The sequence below is a fragment of the Pipistrellus kuhlii genome, unplaced genomic scaffold (genome assembly GCF_014108245.1).
Source record: "Pipistrellus kuhlii isolate mPipKuh1 unplaced genomic scaffold, mPipKuh1.p scaffold_m20_p_19, whole genome shotgun sequence".
Classification (NCBI taxonomy): Eukaryota; Metazoa; Chordata; class Mammalia; order Chiroptera; family Vespertilionidae; genus Pipistrellus; species Pipistrellus kuhlii.
In genome coordinates, this window is record NW_023425504.1 from 20,477,856 (window position 1) to 20,492,974 (window position 15,119).

Genomic DNA, 15,119 nt, shown 5'->3' on the forward strand with positions numbered 1-15,119 from the left:
TCAAATTGAGCCACAAAAACCAACACTTAGTTATACAATTTACAGTACTATATATAAACCAAGAGTTACAGAAGTGAAGGAGGGAAGAAATATTTGCTTTTAATTTGGGGGCTTAAAGATGACATCATGGAGGACATGAAATTTGAGTTGGGCTTAAAATTTCAATAATAATAGATGGAAGGATAATTGAGCAAACAGAAAAATCAAACTGACTCTGGAATATAGGCAATTCTAGAAAATAAAGGGAATTTTTAAAATTCTAATTATTTTCTTCAGGGTAATTTGAGATGATCTTTGCACCTATTAAATATGGACAGGATACTATAAGCAAGAAGCAGAGAGTTTTAAAAAGCTTTGCAATTTAAAATATAATTGCCAATAGTAAGTGGAAATAAAAGACATTCTGTAATGCAGATATCCTAATAAAAGAGTAGGTAGCATGCAAATTGACCTTACACCTGCTACACCCATAAGCCACACCCACCAGCCAATCAGGAGCAACTAGGCAAATTAACCCAACCAAGGTGGCTAGGACCACAGGAGAGAGCAGAAGGCAGGGGTTTCCCCAGCATTGGAGAAAGCCAAGCTTTCCACCTGCCCTGGCAATCCCAGGCCTCCACTCAAGGCTACAAAGTTTCAATTATAGAAGATAAATGAATCCCAACAAAAATGGCTGCAGCCAAAGCAAACAGGTGGCTTGGCTCTGCCGAAGGCTACAAAGTTTCAAATATAGAAGATAAATAAATTCCAGATAACAGGGCCTCCGCTAGGGTGGCAGGGGGCATGGCGAGCCTGTGAAACACCACAGACTTCTGGCCCAGGCCACCACATGCCCCAAGGGAACTCCCACCCTGATCCAAAATACCCTTCAGGGCAAACTAGCAGGCCACCACCCATGCACCAGGCCACTATCCTATCTAATTCTATCTAATAAAAGAATACTATGTAAATTGACCATCACTCCAACACACAAGATGGATGGCCTCATGTGGTCAAAGATGACTGCCCCATGGGATTCAAGATGGCCACCACAAAACGGCCAGCAAGGGTGGGCAGTTGGCAGGGACCAGGCCTGCAAGGGAAGGTAGTTGGGGGCAATCAAGCCTGAAGGGGAGGGTAGTTAGGAGTGACCAGGCTGGCAGAGCAGAGAAGTTGGGGATGACCAGGCCTGCAGGGAAGGGCAGTTAGGGGGGACCCAGTACTGCAGGGGAGAGCAGGTGGGGGGGGGAACAGGCCTGCAGGGGAGGGTAGTCAAGGGTGACCAGGCCTCCAGGGGAGGACAGTTAGGGACAAACAGGTTGGCAGGGGAGCAGTTAGGCACCAATCAGGCTAGCAGGGGAGAGTTTAGGGAGTGATCAGGCTAGCAGGCAGAAGTGGTTAGGGGAAATCAGGAAGAAAGGCAGGTGAGAAATTGTGAGCCAGCAGACCTGGATTGTGAGAGGGATGTCTGACTGCCTGTTTAGGACTGATCCTACCTGAATTAGGCCTAAATGGGCAGTCAGACATCCCTCAAGGGATCCCAGATTAGAGATGGTGCAGGCTGGACTGAGGGACACACACCTCAGGGTACTGGGCCTCTAGTATATTATAATTGTCAAAACAAGAGGGAGTGAAGAGTGAGTAAATGTAAGGATAACCCAGTCACTAGAAATATTCAACAGTTGAAGGGAGAAGAGAGAAAGGAGAGCAAACAAACAATGAGAATAGTCATAACAATATTCAGAGCAATAGCTAAGGATTCCCTAACTCCTACAAAGTGCTAGCTGCTTTACATGAATTACCTCATTTAATCCTTACAAATCATAGCAAGGTGACAGAAAGATGGCAGCTGGCAAGACAGATGTGAAGGAGAAGGAGTGAGTGAGGGTATGAAAGCAGAGTGTATGGATGTGCATGGGGTGTGTGTGAGTGAATAAAGGAAAGTTAAATTGCACAGGATCCGCAGGGACTGCCAGACAGGATCTCCTTGACAAGGAGAGACTACCACCACTGCAGGCACTCCCAGGACAGCGGGACTCCAGCATGGATCCCATGCCAACTTGAAGGGGAGAACAGCCTTTTTTAAGAACTCATCAACACCCCCAACAAGACAGGCCTTGGAACTGCCTGCGACCCAGGAAACACTTAAGCAAAAATCCTGCTGCCCCAGCTGCAAATCCACAGGCCCTGGGATCTTCACCTACAAAGGTACACCACTCGGCAGCACTCCCCAGCTGCAGAACTCAGGATTTGTGCATATCCAGCACTGTAGATAGCCAGGGCACTCAACTCCAAAGGCAGCGCATGGGAGCCGCTGAGAGCCCCTGAGGGTGTGATTCTGCACAGACAAGGGTGGCGGCCCCACCGTAAAAATTCTAAAATCCTTCTTCCTAAATAACTGCCCACATTCACCCCAGCGGCTCAACTATGGTGCCAAGACCCCTCAGAGTACATCAGAACTCTGTGCCCAGAAAGTACACCACAAATGTGAAGTCCCATCAGGAAGGCACCCTGAAAGCATCTATCCACAGGGCACTAGTGAGAGCCACTGTAAGCTCTCCCTGGGTGTGATTTTGAACAAGCAGGGGCACACTCCTACCCCCTGCCAAGCAGTAGAAGTTTTTAATTCACTCATCCTGGATACCAGCCCACAGGTGCCTCAATTGAACAGCTACATGCCAGGGCCCCTCAAAGTCCTTCAGTGTGCTTCTTTGGCAAACATACCACAGGCGCCATTGGAGTAAGCACATATCCACTACAGAAGCAACAGAAAATGTGGGTCTGCCCATCCACAGCTGCAAAACTCTGGTACCACAGTCATACCTTTCCAAAGAGCAGGACCCCTGAGCCCCATTACAGCAACAGACTGTTCCTGGGTGCCACTTTGAGTCTCTGCTGGCACATGTGATTTCAATTAAGCGTGCAAGACAGCAAAAATTGGGACACTCCCTTCCATGGCAGCTAACTTCTAGGCACCACAGTTGTGCCTCTTGAGCTCACAGGCCTCCATCAAGAGAATCCAAATAGCTCAAGTAGGGAGCTAAACTAGATTAACAAGCCCAGGAGAAATGAGAGATTTCACCAATAGCACCATCCCCAAAAGAACCTGGATAGAAAAGCAACTGGATCTACAATTAAAACATTACAGGAAAACATGGGGGCTGGGGAGCCATCCCCAAAGGAAATAAAAAGAGGAACCACCAGAAAGGGACTTAAATGAATTCGAGGAAAGCAGCTAATCAGAGAGAGAATTCAGAGTAATGGTTATAAGAATGTTTAAATGGCTGGATGACAAATACACACAACTCAATGACAAATACACAGAACTCAATGAAAACTATAAGGAGCTGAATGAGAATACCACCAACATGGAAAAAAAAAAAAAACAAGAGGAGGTGAAGAACGACATAGCTGCAATAAATAACACAATGGAAGACTTAAACACTAGACTAGAAGACACTGAGGACCCCATCAGTGAATTAGAAGGCAAGGTAGGAAAAAACATACATTCAAACACAGACGCAATGGGAAAGACACTTAAAATGTAAGGGGAGAGCCTAAGGGAGCTTTGGGAAAATACAAAACAAAACAACATTCACTTAATAGGGGTAGCAGAAGGAGAAGAAGAGAAGCAAGGAAAGAAAACCTGTTTGAAGAAATAATGACAGAAAACTTCCCTGATATTGGCAAGAAAAAAAACATACAAGTCCAAGAAGTACACAGAGTCCCAAACAAGTTGAACCGAAAAAGACTGATACCAAGACACATCATCATTAGATTGGCAAACACCAACGACCAAGTAAGAACTTTAAACACTATGAGAGAAAGACAGAAAGTTACTTACAAGTGATCTCCTATTAGAATATCAACATATTTCTCAACAGAAACACACCAGGCCAAGAAAGAAGAATAAAGTAGGAGGGATCTCAATACCAGACTTCAAACTATATTACAAAGCCACTGTTCTCAAAACAGCCTGGTACTGGCACAAGAACAGACATATAGATCAATGGAATCGAATCGAGAACCCAGATATCAACCCAAATCACTATGCTTAATTAATATTCGACAAAGGAGGCACAAATATACAATGGAGTCAAGACAGTTTCTTCAATAAATGGTGTTGGGAAAATTGGACAGACACATGCAAAAGAATGAAACTAGATCACCAACTTACACCATTCACAAAAATAAACTCAAAATGGATACAGGACTTAAACATCAGACGGGAAACCATAAAAATACTAGAAGCATCCACAGGCAGCAAAATCTCAGACGTATGCCAAAAGAAGTTCTTCACCGATACTGCCCCTAGGGCAATGGAAGCTAAAGAGAAAATAAACAAATGGGACTTCATCAAAATAAAAAGCTTTTTTACAGCAAAAGAAACCATCAACAAAACAACAAGAAAGCCCACGGTGTGGGAGAACATATTTGCAAATAATACCACTGATAAAGGTTTAATCTCCAATATTTACAGACAGCTTATACAAATAAATAAAAGGAAGATGAATGATCCAATTAAAAAATGGGCAATGAACCTAAATAGAATATTTTCAAAAGAAGACAGAAGGAAGGCCAAAAGGCACATGAAAACATGCTCAAAGTCACTAATTGTCCAAGAGCTGCAAATCAAAACAACAATGCAGTACCATCTCACACCTGTCAGAATGGCCAACATCAACAAATCAACAAACGACAAGTGTTGGTGAGGTTGTGGAGAAAAAGGAACCCTCGTGCACTGCTGGTGGGAATGTAGACTGGTACAACCACTGTAGAGAACAGTGTGGAGTTTCCTCAAAAAACTGAAAATGGAATTCCCATTTGACCCAGTAATCCCACTTCTAGGAATATATCCCAAGAAACTAGAAACACCAATCAGAAAGGATATTTGCACCCCTATGTTCATAGCAGCACAATCTACAATAGCCAGAATTTGGAAACAGCCTAGGTGCCCGTCAGCAGATGATTGGATCCAAAAACTATGGTACATCTACACAATGGAATACTATGCTGCCATAAAAAAGAAGGAATTCTCATCATTTGCAGCAACCTGGATGGAATTGGAGAACATCATGCTGAGTGAAATAAGCCAATCAATGAAGGAGAAACACCACATGACCTCACTCATTGGTGGATGATAAAGATCATTATAAACTGATGAACCAAGAGACAGATATAGAGAAAGTAAAGCAACAGGCAGACTGTCAAATAACAGTGGGGAGGGGAGGAAGATCTGGAGGAGATAATAGATCAACCGAAGGACTTGTATATATGCATATAAGTACAACCAATGGACACAAAACTCTGGGGAGGGAGGGGATATATAGGAGGGAGGAAGGGGGTCAAAAAAATTAATAAAATATGTAAAAATAAATAAATAAATAAATAAATAAATAAATAAATGAAACACACCAGGCCAGAAGAGAATGGAATGAAATATATATAAAGTGATGCAAAGCAAGGGACTGAATCCAAGAATACTACACCCAACAAGACTATCATTCAAAATCGAAGGTGGAATTAGGAGCTTCACAGACAAAAAAGGGGCTAAGAGAGTTTATCACTACCAAGCCAGCAATGCAACAAATGCTAAAGGGACTGTTGTAAAAAGAAGAGAAAGACAAGAAGAAACACAAACACTAAGGAAAAATATGACAACAAACATGTACTTGTCAATAATAACATTAAACCCAAATGAATTAAATGCACCAATCAAAAGACATAGGGTAGCCAAAACCGGTTTGGCTCAGCGGTAGAGTGTCTGCAGACTGAAAGGTCCCAGGTTCGATTCCAGTCAAGGGCATGTACGTTGGTTGCGGGCACATCCCCAGTAGGGGGTGTGCAAGAGGCAGCTGGTTGATGTTTCTCTCTCGTCAATGTTTCTAGCTCTCTATCTCTCTCTCCCTTCCTCTCTGTAAAAAATCAATAATATATATATATATTTTTAAAAAGACATAGGGTAGCTGAAAGGATAAGAAAACATGACCCACATATTTGATGTCTATAGGAGACCCACCTCAGAGCAAATGATTCATACAGACTAAGAGTGAAGGGATGGAAAAACATTTTTCAGGCAAATAGAAATTATAAAAAAGCTGGGGTTGTGATACTTATATCTGATAAAATAGACCTCAATGTAAAGACCATAAAAGATAAGAAAGGCCACTACATAATACTAAAGGGAGCAATTCAACAATAAGATATAACATATATGCACCTAATGCAGGATCACCAAGAAACATAAAAAAAAATCTCCTGGAAGATATTAAGGGAGAGATCAACAACAATACAATATAGTAGGGAACTTTAATACACCACTGACATCACTGGATAAATCCTCTAGACATAAAATCAGCAAAGAAATAGCAATTCTAAGTGACACACTAGATCAGATGGACCTAATTGACATCTTCAGAGCATTTTACCTCAAAGCCACAGAATATGCGTTCTTCTCAATTGCACGTGGGACATTTTAAAAAATAGACCACATATTGGGTCAGAAGCAAAGTCTCCCCAAATTCAAAAGATTGAAATCATATCAAGCACATTCTAAGACCACAATGTCATAATATAAGAAATAAACTACAAAAAAATTCTAAAAAATTCAAACACTTGGAAGCTGAATAGCATGCTACTAAACAATAATTGGGTTATCAATGAGATCAAAGAAGAAATTAAAAACATCCTGGAGACTACTTACAATAAAAACACAATATTATAAATCAAAGAAAGCAGTCATGAGAGGGAAGTTTATAGCTCTACAGGCCTACTTAAAAAAAGAAAGAAAAAGAAAAAATGGTAAGAAATCATCTAACTCTAAACTCAAAGAATTAGAAAGAGAGCAACAAGAAAAGCCCAAAGTGAGGAGAAGGAAGGAAATAATAAAGAGCAGAGCAGAAATGAATAACATAGAGACAAAAAAAATACAAAAGATCAACAAAACCAAGAGCTGGTCCTTCAAAAGGATAAACAATATTGATGAACTTCTAGCCAGGCTCACCAAGAAACAAAGGAGAGGACCCAAATAAACAAAATCAGAAATTAAAGAGGTAATTTTAACAAGGGACCCCACAGAAATGCAAAGGATTGTTTTAAAAAATACTATGAACAACCCTATTCTAACAAACTAGACAACATGGAAGAAATTGAAACATTCCTAGAAAAATACAACCTTCCAAAACTTAGTCAGAAAGATTCTAAACACCTCAATAGGCCAATAACTATGGAAGAACTTGAAGCAGTCATCGAAAAGCTTCCAGCAAATAGCTGAAACCGGTTTGGCTCAGTGGTAGAACGTCGGTCTGCGGACTGAAAGATCCCAGGTTTGATTCCGGTCAAGAACATGTACCTTGGTTTCGGGCACATCCCCAGTAGGGAGTGTGCAAGAGGCAGCTAATCGATGATTCTCTCTCATCGATGTTTCTCTCTCTTCCTTCCTCTCTGTAAAAAAATCAATAAAATATATATATTTTTTAAAAAGTTGTTAAAAAAAAAAAAGTTTCCAGCAAATAAAAACCTGGGGCCTGACTGCTTCACAAGGGAGTTTTACCAAACATTTAAGGAAAAAGTAAAACCTATCCTGCTCAAACTATTCCAGAGAATTCAAGAAGAAGGAACACTTCCAAGCTCCTTCTATGAAGCCAGCATCACCCTAATACCAAAACCAGATCAAGATAAGACAAGGAAAGAGAATTAGAAATTGACAGCCAGTTTGAAATGGAATTGCTATGGCAGAGAAAAGAATATCCTTACATGGTATTATTCTACAATGTCATATCTTTTCCCAGATTTGTGTTACCCCCATTACTTATAATTTTAACTCGCCCCCATGGGAATCAATAAAAAATCATCTCTTTGGTGCTTGGAAACAAAACAACAACAACAACAAAACAAAAAAAACCCACATCTCTTGATATTTTAGAATTACAACAGCATAATGTACAATTATTCCAAACAAACAAACTAAATCTTTGAGTGACTGGCAGCAATTTAAAAAGTTCAGGAAAGGATTTAATCTCTTCCACTGTGTAGAGGGCCACCCTGAGAATACACCTGAGCATGTTATATTGGTCCCTCTTGCCCTTTTGCCCTTTTGGCCAAGAGGGACCTTCTTCTCAATCCAATTGCCCACAGCTTTTGCCTGAGCTTTCTGTTCATGCTGTGGTTGAAGCCTCATGGTGGCTGGTACCAAGGATCTGTCTCTTTCCCAGAGTGGTGAGCTGGGCCCTTCTTGGAGAAGAAACCTAGGTTCCCCAACATATGTGATCAGTGCCCAGGCCCCACCAGCAGGCAAGGGGATCCCAAGGCAGGTTCTGGGCTTGGGGCTCAGGGGGGCATAGGCTACCAAGGAGAGAGAACTGAACCTCACCTCACCCTGCTTGGCCCCAGAGAATGGCTGGTTAGCCAGAGATGGGTAAGATTCTTCAGGGAAAGAACAACCTAAGACAGACACAGTCGCAGAGGGACCATCAGGAGAGAACTTGGCAGTCAACAGGGGTGGGGAACAGACCCTCACACCCCCAGATTTTCAGGAGCCTGAACCCTCATCCATTCTGAGAGAGGTCTTCTGCCCCCATAGTTGATTCAATTCTCATGCACAGCTCAAATCAGGACCCAGGTAACAGATATAGACTTGGCCGACAGCAGCTGCCAGATCACTGCAAAAAGACTTGTTTGAGTTTTCTTGTACCCATGATGTGGGGAAGTGGGTTTTTGATATGTAAATCTAGCCTAGCACCAGGAATGGTCAAGGCCTACTCAAGAAGGCAAATATTCCTTTCCACTAATATTTACAGAGTAAAATAAGATTGTTGTTGTTAGAGTATCAAATTTGACAGTAAAATAGTAGTCAAGTTCTCAGACTAATTTAAATTGGCTAATTGAAATAAGTATATATGCTAGAAAAATTAATGGTACTGGACAAAAAGCTGTTCCTAAAGTGTTAACTAAAAATTTTATTGGTAGTCCATCTCATGGTAAAATTGCATAGCATGTAATGAACCTAAAGCAGTCATATTCTAGTGCAAAAAAATTCAAATTTAAAAGCTATCAAGATTACATTATAAAATTTCCAAAAGCCTTCTAATATTTAAATTCAAAAAAGGGGGATACTAGAAGAATATCATGTAAGGAAAAATATCCTGTAAGTAAATTATATCTAGAAAAATTTAACTTTAGAAAATTAACTTTCATTTGTAATGCTAACAACAAGACACCCATGAAAAACACACATGGTGTGAAAACAAGCCAAAGGAAAATTGTTTGGGCAAAAAATGAAAAATGATCCCAAGTCAAATTTATAGAAAAGATTGCTTTATTTTCTTTTGGTCGAGAATATCCTACCTAATAATAGAATAATATGCAAATTAACCACCACTCTGCTACACCCACAAGCCACGCCTACCGGCCATGCCAACCAGCCAATCAGAGTGAGTATGCAAATTAACCCAACAAATATGGCAGTTAATTTGCATACATGGAGGGAGGGAGGAGTGAAGATGAAGACAGCATAGAAGGAAGAGGGAGGTAAAGTGGAAAGCAAAGCAACTGAGGCTGCTGGAGGGAAAGCATTGGCAGCAAGGAGCGGTGCGAGGCCTGCAGGGGCGGTGGTAGGAGGCGAGGGGGAGGGGGGAGGACACACAGAGGGGGGCGGTGGTCCAGGCAGGGCATGCAGCAGAAGTGCGAGGCCACAGAGGTGCATGGCAATGGAGGCAGTGGTGGTGGTAAGTGTGGTGAGTTGGACGGTGAGTTGGGCGTGCAGGGCGAGACACACAGCAGTTGTGGCAGTGTGAGCGGCCACGGAGATGGTAGTGGTGGTGGCCACAGGCGAGGTGTGGCAGGCAGAAAGAGTGGTGCTCACCAGCCTGTCCCACCCCACCCCACCCCATCCTGCCTACCACAGTGGGAGAGTTGGAGGGGAGGGAGAGATTGCTGTGGTGGGAGGGAAGCCCACCGGAAGTCTTGCAGGCATATTCTTACAACAGTTCACTAGTGTTTGTATATTTTCAGAAAATAACTGCAAGACCATGTGGATTCCTGCAACAGAGAGGAATTGACAGGACTACTCCACTCATGAAGACAGAAGAGAAACAGTCCAGAGATGGAAAATGCTGACAACATCTTGCCATACTAGCAGTCTGCAGCTGTGCGTCATTGCAGGTTGCCCAGGACCAAACCAGAGAGTGTCAGACCTGCATTACCACCATTTGTCCACCATCCAGTACTGAAATATCATTGCTGACATGTACACATAAGGAACTGTTTGACATTGAAATTGAAACTCAAAAAAACTGTTGGCCCAGAAAGAAACTCACTACATTTGCCTCAGCATAACCATTATTGCTTGTCTCATTTTCGGTTCCTTTAAGTGTATTTTTAGTATCACATGATCTCATTCACCTAGGGGAAATAATGAACAACATAAACTAGTAACCAAAAACAGACCTGGAGACAGGGAAGCATTGATCAGACTGTCAAACCTCAAAGGGAATGTAGGGGAGGGTGGGGGTAAAGTGTAGAGATCAACCAAAGGACTTGTATGCATGCATATAAGCCGAACCAGTGGTCAGGGAAAAGGGGGAGGGGGGAGGGTATGCATGAGGAGGGGTTTGGGATGGGAATGGGGGGATGAGGGCAAATATGTAATACCTTAATCACTAAATAATTTTTTAAATTAAATTTTTAAATGCAGAGCAATGTAAGTACTGTTATTAAGAAAATGAGGTTCAGAGAAATAAAATAACTTGCCTCATGTCATACAGATAGCAAGTTGCTGAGTGTTTCATTTCTAAATTATTGCTCTTAACTCCCTCATATGTAGGAAGGCAGTGAGGAGAAAAAGACATTGAAAATGCCAGTTTGGAAGCTGATGTGTATGGAACAAAAATACTTCAGAAGTTGGAAAAGCTTAAGGTTTGAGGAACAAGTTGGTAAATAGCAAGATGATAGGGAATTAGTCTGCAAAGAGGTGAAGGGCCTTTCTTCCCCTAAGTCTACAAATACTGCTAAGGAGCCATGGAGGCTGAGTCATAGTGAAGTGGGAACAGATATGCACCAAGAAGACCTTGAAACTAGTAGCAATCTTGCCTCTAAGAGCAAGCTGCTTATGTCTGATGACTCACTCCCTAGGACAAGACCAGCTCCTGGCCAGCAGTCACAAAGGATGCTGCAGCAGGGCACTGTTCTGCACTGGTAGGTGCTGTCACATCCAAACCACCCCCACACTAATGTGGCTAACGTCTAAAGCCACATTCGACTTTGTGTCACTAAACCATTTTATTCCTTTTGGTCAACTGCAAGGCAAAAAGGATCTGAGCAAACCAAGGAATGGATGTTGCAATTCCAAATTACTCTGCAAAATGCTTTCTAGATGCATCTGAGCTGACTGCCTATAAAGGGCAAAAGAAGCACACAAAAAACTGACTACCCAGTCACTGGAAAATTGCTCAAGAGTAGGAACCCCTCACATCAGAATTACAAAAACCCCACAGCAGATGGCCTTTTGAAAGAGCTAAGCTGATTTTATCACTAGCTTTAGTCTGAATTCACTTCACATTTCCTCCCTAATCCAGGATGTGATAAGAAACTAACATAACAGGAGTTCATCTCTGGATTTATAACAGGTGAGCATCTTTGAGTTCAACAGAGGCAACTGGAACCTAATTACATTGCCTCTTTTCAAGCCTTCCTGTAAAAGTGTAAAATGAAAGAGGACTGAAAGAGGCTGTTTATCACAGCTACAATGTGGCCACCTTTTCTTTTTAAAAATCACATATCAAGTACCTGCCATTTTTAGAAAATGATCTGAAATCAGAGCAAGTGTCACTGTAGCAAAAACTAAAGACCTTCTTTTGAGAGCTTTGAAATGTGGGCCCCCAAAGAGCAGTATTTCCTTGTTATATTTGATTAATATTACACAAAGGATAGGACAGGAAGGCTGGTCTTGGGGAGGGGCACCTTTATGAAGAAAAGCACGTATGTGCCTTCAGGGAGCTAAACACATGTTTAATTTTGTGTTTTAAACTTTTCAGCAGACTGCAGATCTATAAAGGGAATCACTGAAAGTGAAGATAACAGCAACTTACCGAGAACATCAGGCTGTTTTCTGCAAGATGGGGCGAGAAGTGAGAAAGCAAAATCTTTGCTTCAGTTACACAAACTCCCTCTCCTCTGCAGACAAACTCAAGAGCTGAAAAGAAGCCAAAACCTAATGCAGGAGCCTCTGCAAACATCTCTGTGCTTGTCAAACACTGACATCTACTGGTCAGTTCTGACAATTTTTTTTCATTTCTGAAAGAGCACCAAATAAATTCCCCCATGCATTTTTCACCCTTTGGAAAATATTGAACTACAATTTAATTTTTATTTTATGAAATATACAGTTTCATTTAAATTTTAAAGTTATAAGGAGTATTATTGATTTCATTAAATGGAGCTGAGCTGGTGTGAGAACAAAAGCAGATCTCTAATCTAAATTTGTTGTATGTAATAATTATCTCTTATATCTATAAAGCACTACTCAGTTTCTAAAACATGACCAGTTACATTATCTTATTAGATCTTCAACAACCCTGTGAGATTGGAAGATCAAGATCATCTTATTTTACAGAAAAAAACACAAAGGCCCAGAAAATCTAGTTAACACATCCAAGGTCATAGAACAAGTTAGAGATGATGCTAGTTCCAGAATAAAGATTTTCCCATTTATAGCATATTGCCCTTTGTAGAAAGAAACAAATTACTCTCAGCTGGTGAGTATAAAGGGAAAATGCAAATGGGGACACACAAACATACCCCTAGTTTCTGTTCTGTTCTATTAAAGCCCTGACATTAATTAATGAGCAGAGGGAGAAAGCTGCTATGGATGATAGCTGCACTCCATTTTAGAAAATCAAGAAAGACTTGGGTAAAGCTAATGGACCACTGGGCATTATTAACCGTCCCCTCCAGCATATCCGAATCAGCCATCACAAAGAAGTGAAGGAGTTGATCTTTAAAAACACACAGAATTAGTGTGGTGATTTCAGGAGGGAGATTGTGGGGGGATGTGGAAGAGGGTATTAGGGGAGATAAATTGTGATGGGGAAAAAATAAAATAAAGAGAAAAATAATGTTTAAAACACACACACACACACACACACACACACACACACAAAACAAACAAACAAAAAAATAGTAACACTGGACTGTCATCCAAAGAAAATGAGAGTGGGTTACCTTAAGCGCCCAGATGTATCCACCTTCCCCCAACCAGGACATAGAGCTGCATCCTGATAATGCTAACAAGCTTCCTAATTATCATCAGAACTAAAGGTACATAGGAAACCTCAGGACAAGGGAGGCACACCTAAGAGCAAAGAGAATGGATTATAAAGTTAAAAATTAATTAATTAATTAATTAATTAATTAATTAAAAAAATTATCTCTTCTGTAGGTAACTTACCAAAGGCATCAGAACTAGAAACTGTGACTCTTTTATAGGATAACTAGAGGCCTGGTGCACAAAATTCATGCAGGGGGGGAAGGGGGAGGTTGTCTCTCAGCCCAGCCTGCACCCTCTCCAATTTGGGACCCCTCGAGGGATGTCCAACTGCCCATTTAGACCCAATCCCACCAGCAGTATGACATCCCTCTCACAATCCAGGACTGCTGGCTCCCAACTGCTCACCTTTCTGCCTTCCTGATTGCCCCTAACCACTTCAGCCTGATCACCCCCTAACCACTTCCCTACCAGACTAATAGATGCCTAACTGCTCCTCTGCCAGCCTGTTTGACCCTAACTGCCCTCTCCTGCAGGCCTGGTCACCCTTAACTATCCTCCCCTGCAGGCCTTCCCCCCCCCCAACTGATCTCCCCTGCAGTCCTGGTCGCCCCCAACTTCCCTCTTCTGCTGGCTTGGTCAGCCCTAACTGCCCTCCCTTGCAGGCCTGGTTCCTCCCAACTGCCCTCTCCTGCTGGCCATCTTGTGGTGGCCATCTTGTATCCACATGGGGGCAGGCTCTTTGACCACATGGGGGCAGTCATCTGTGTGTTAGAGTGATGGTCAATCTGCATATTACTCTTTTATTAGATAGGATAGAGGCTTGGTGCATGGGTGAGGGCCAACTGGTTTTCCCTGAAGGGTGTCCTGGATCAGGGTGGGGGTTCCCTTGAGGTGTGGGGTGGCCTGGGCCAGGGGCCTGTGGTAGTTTGCAGGCTGGCCATGCCCCCTGACAACCAAAGAGGAGGCCCTATAATTGAAACTTTGTAGCCTGGAGCAGAGCCAAGCCTCCTGCTCGCTCCCTGGCAGCAGCCATTTCTGTTAGGACTTATGTATCTTCTATCATTGAAACTTTCTAGCCTTGAGCGGAGGCCTGGGCCAGCCAGAGTATGCAGAAAGCTTGCTCCTCCATTGCCAGGGGCAACCCTAGCCTCTGCTCTTTCCAGCTTCATGGCTGTCACCATTTCTGTTCGGTTTTATGTATCTTCTATCATTGAAACTTTGTAGCCTTAAGTGGAGGCCTAGGCTGGCAAGGGCAGGCGGAGTTTGCCTTCCTCCATTGCCAGGGAAACCCAAGCCTCTCTCCTGCTCTCTGTAGCAGTAGCCATCTTTGTTGGGTTTATTTGCATATTCACTCCTGATTGGCTGGTGAGCATGGCTTGTGGTGTAGCAGAGTGATGGTTAATTTGCATATTACTCTTTTGTTAGATAGAATTAGCTGAGATTCTAAAAGAGACATCAAATCGTGGAGGTTAGAACGTGAGTACTTCATAAATGCTCTCTGCAATGAAAGTATTTCCATAAGGTCCCCAAAGAGACCTGTGGCCAAATTTGTACCATACCAGTACCACACCATCACTACTTTGCTAAGAAGGGAACTCGAGCATCACACACATTGTGTAGTAGAAATGATGGGGAGTAAGATAGATTAGTCAACCAGACAATAGGGAAGTACAAATCAACCCTCAAAGCATCTCCATCTCTAGAAAACCAAGGTTTCAAATTCTATTAATGTCCCCATCCAAATGGCAAATTAAAAGAGAATGAATGACATGGCTTGACCATATCAATGTGTGTGTTTCCCCACTCCTAGGAGTCCTGTCCCAACTCAAGGACCTAACTGTTAATAACAATAATAACAACAATAGTTAACAACCAG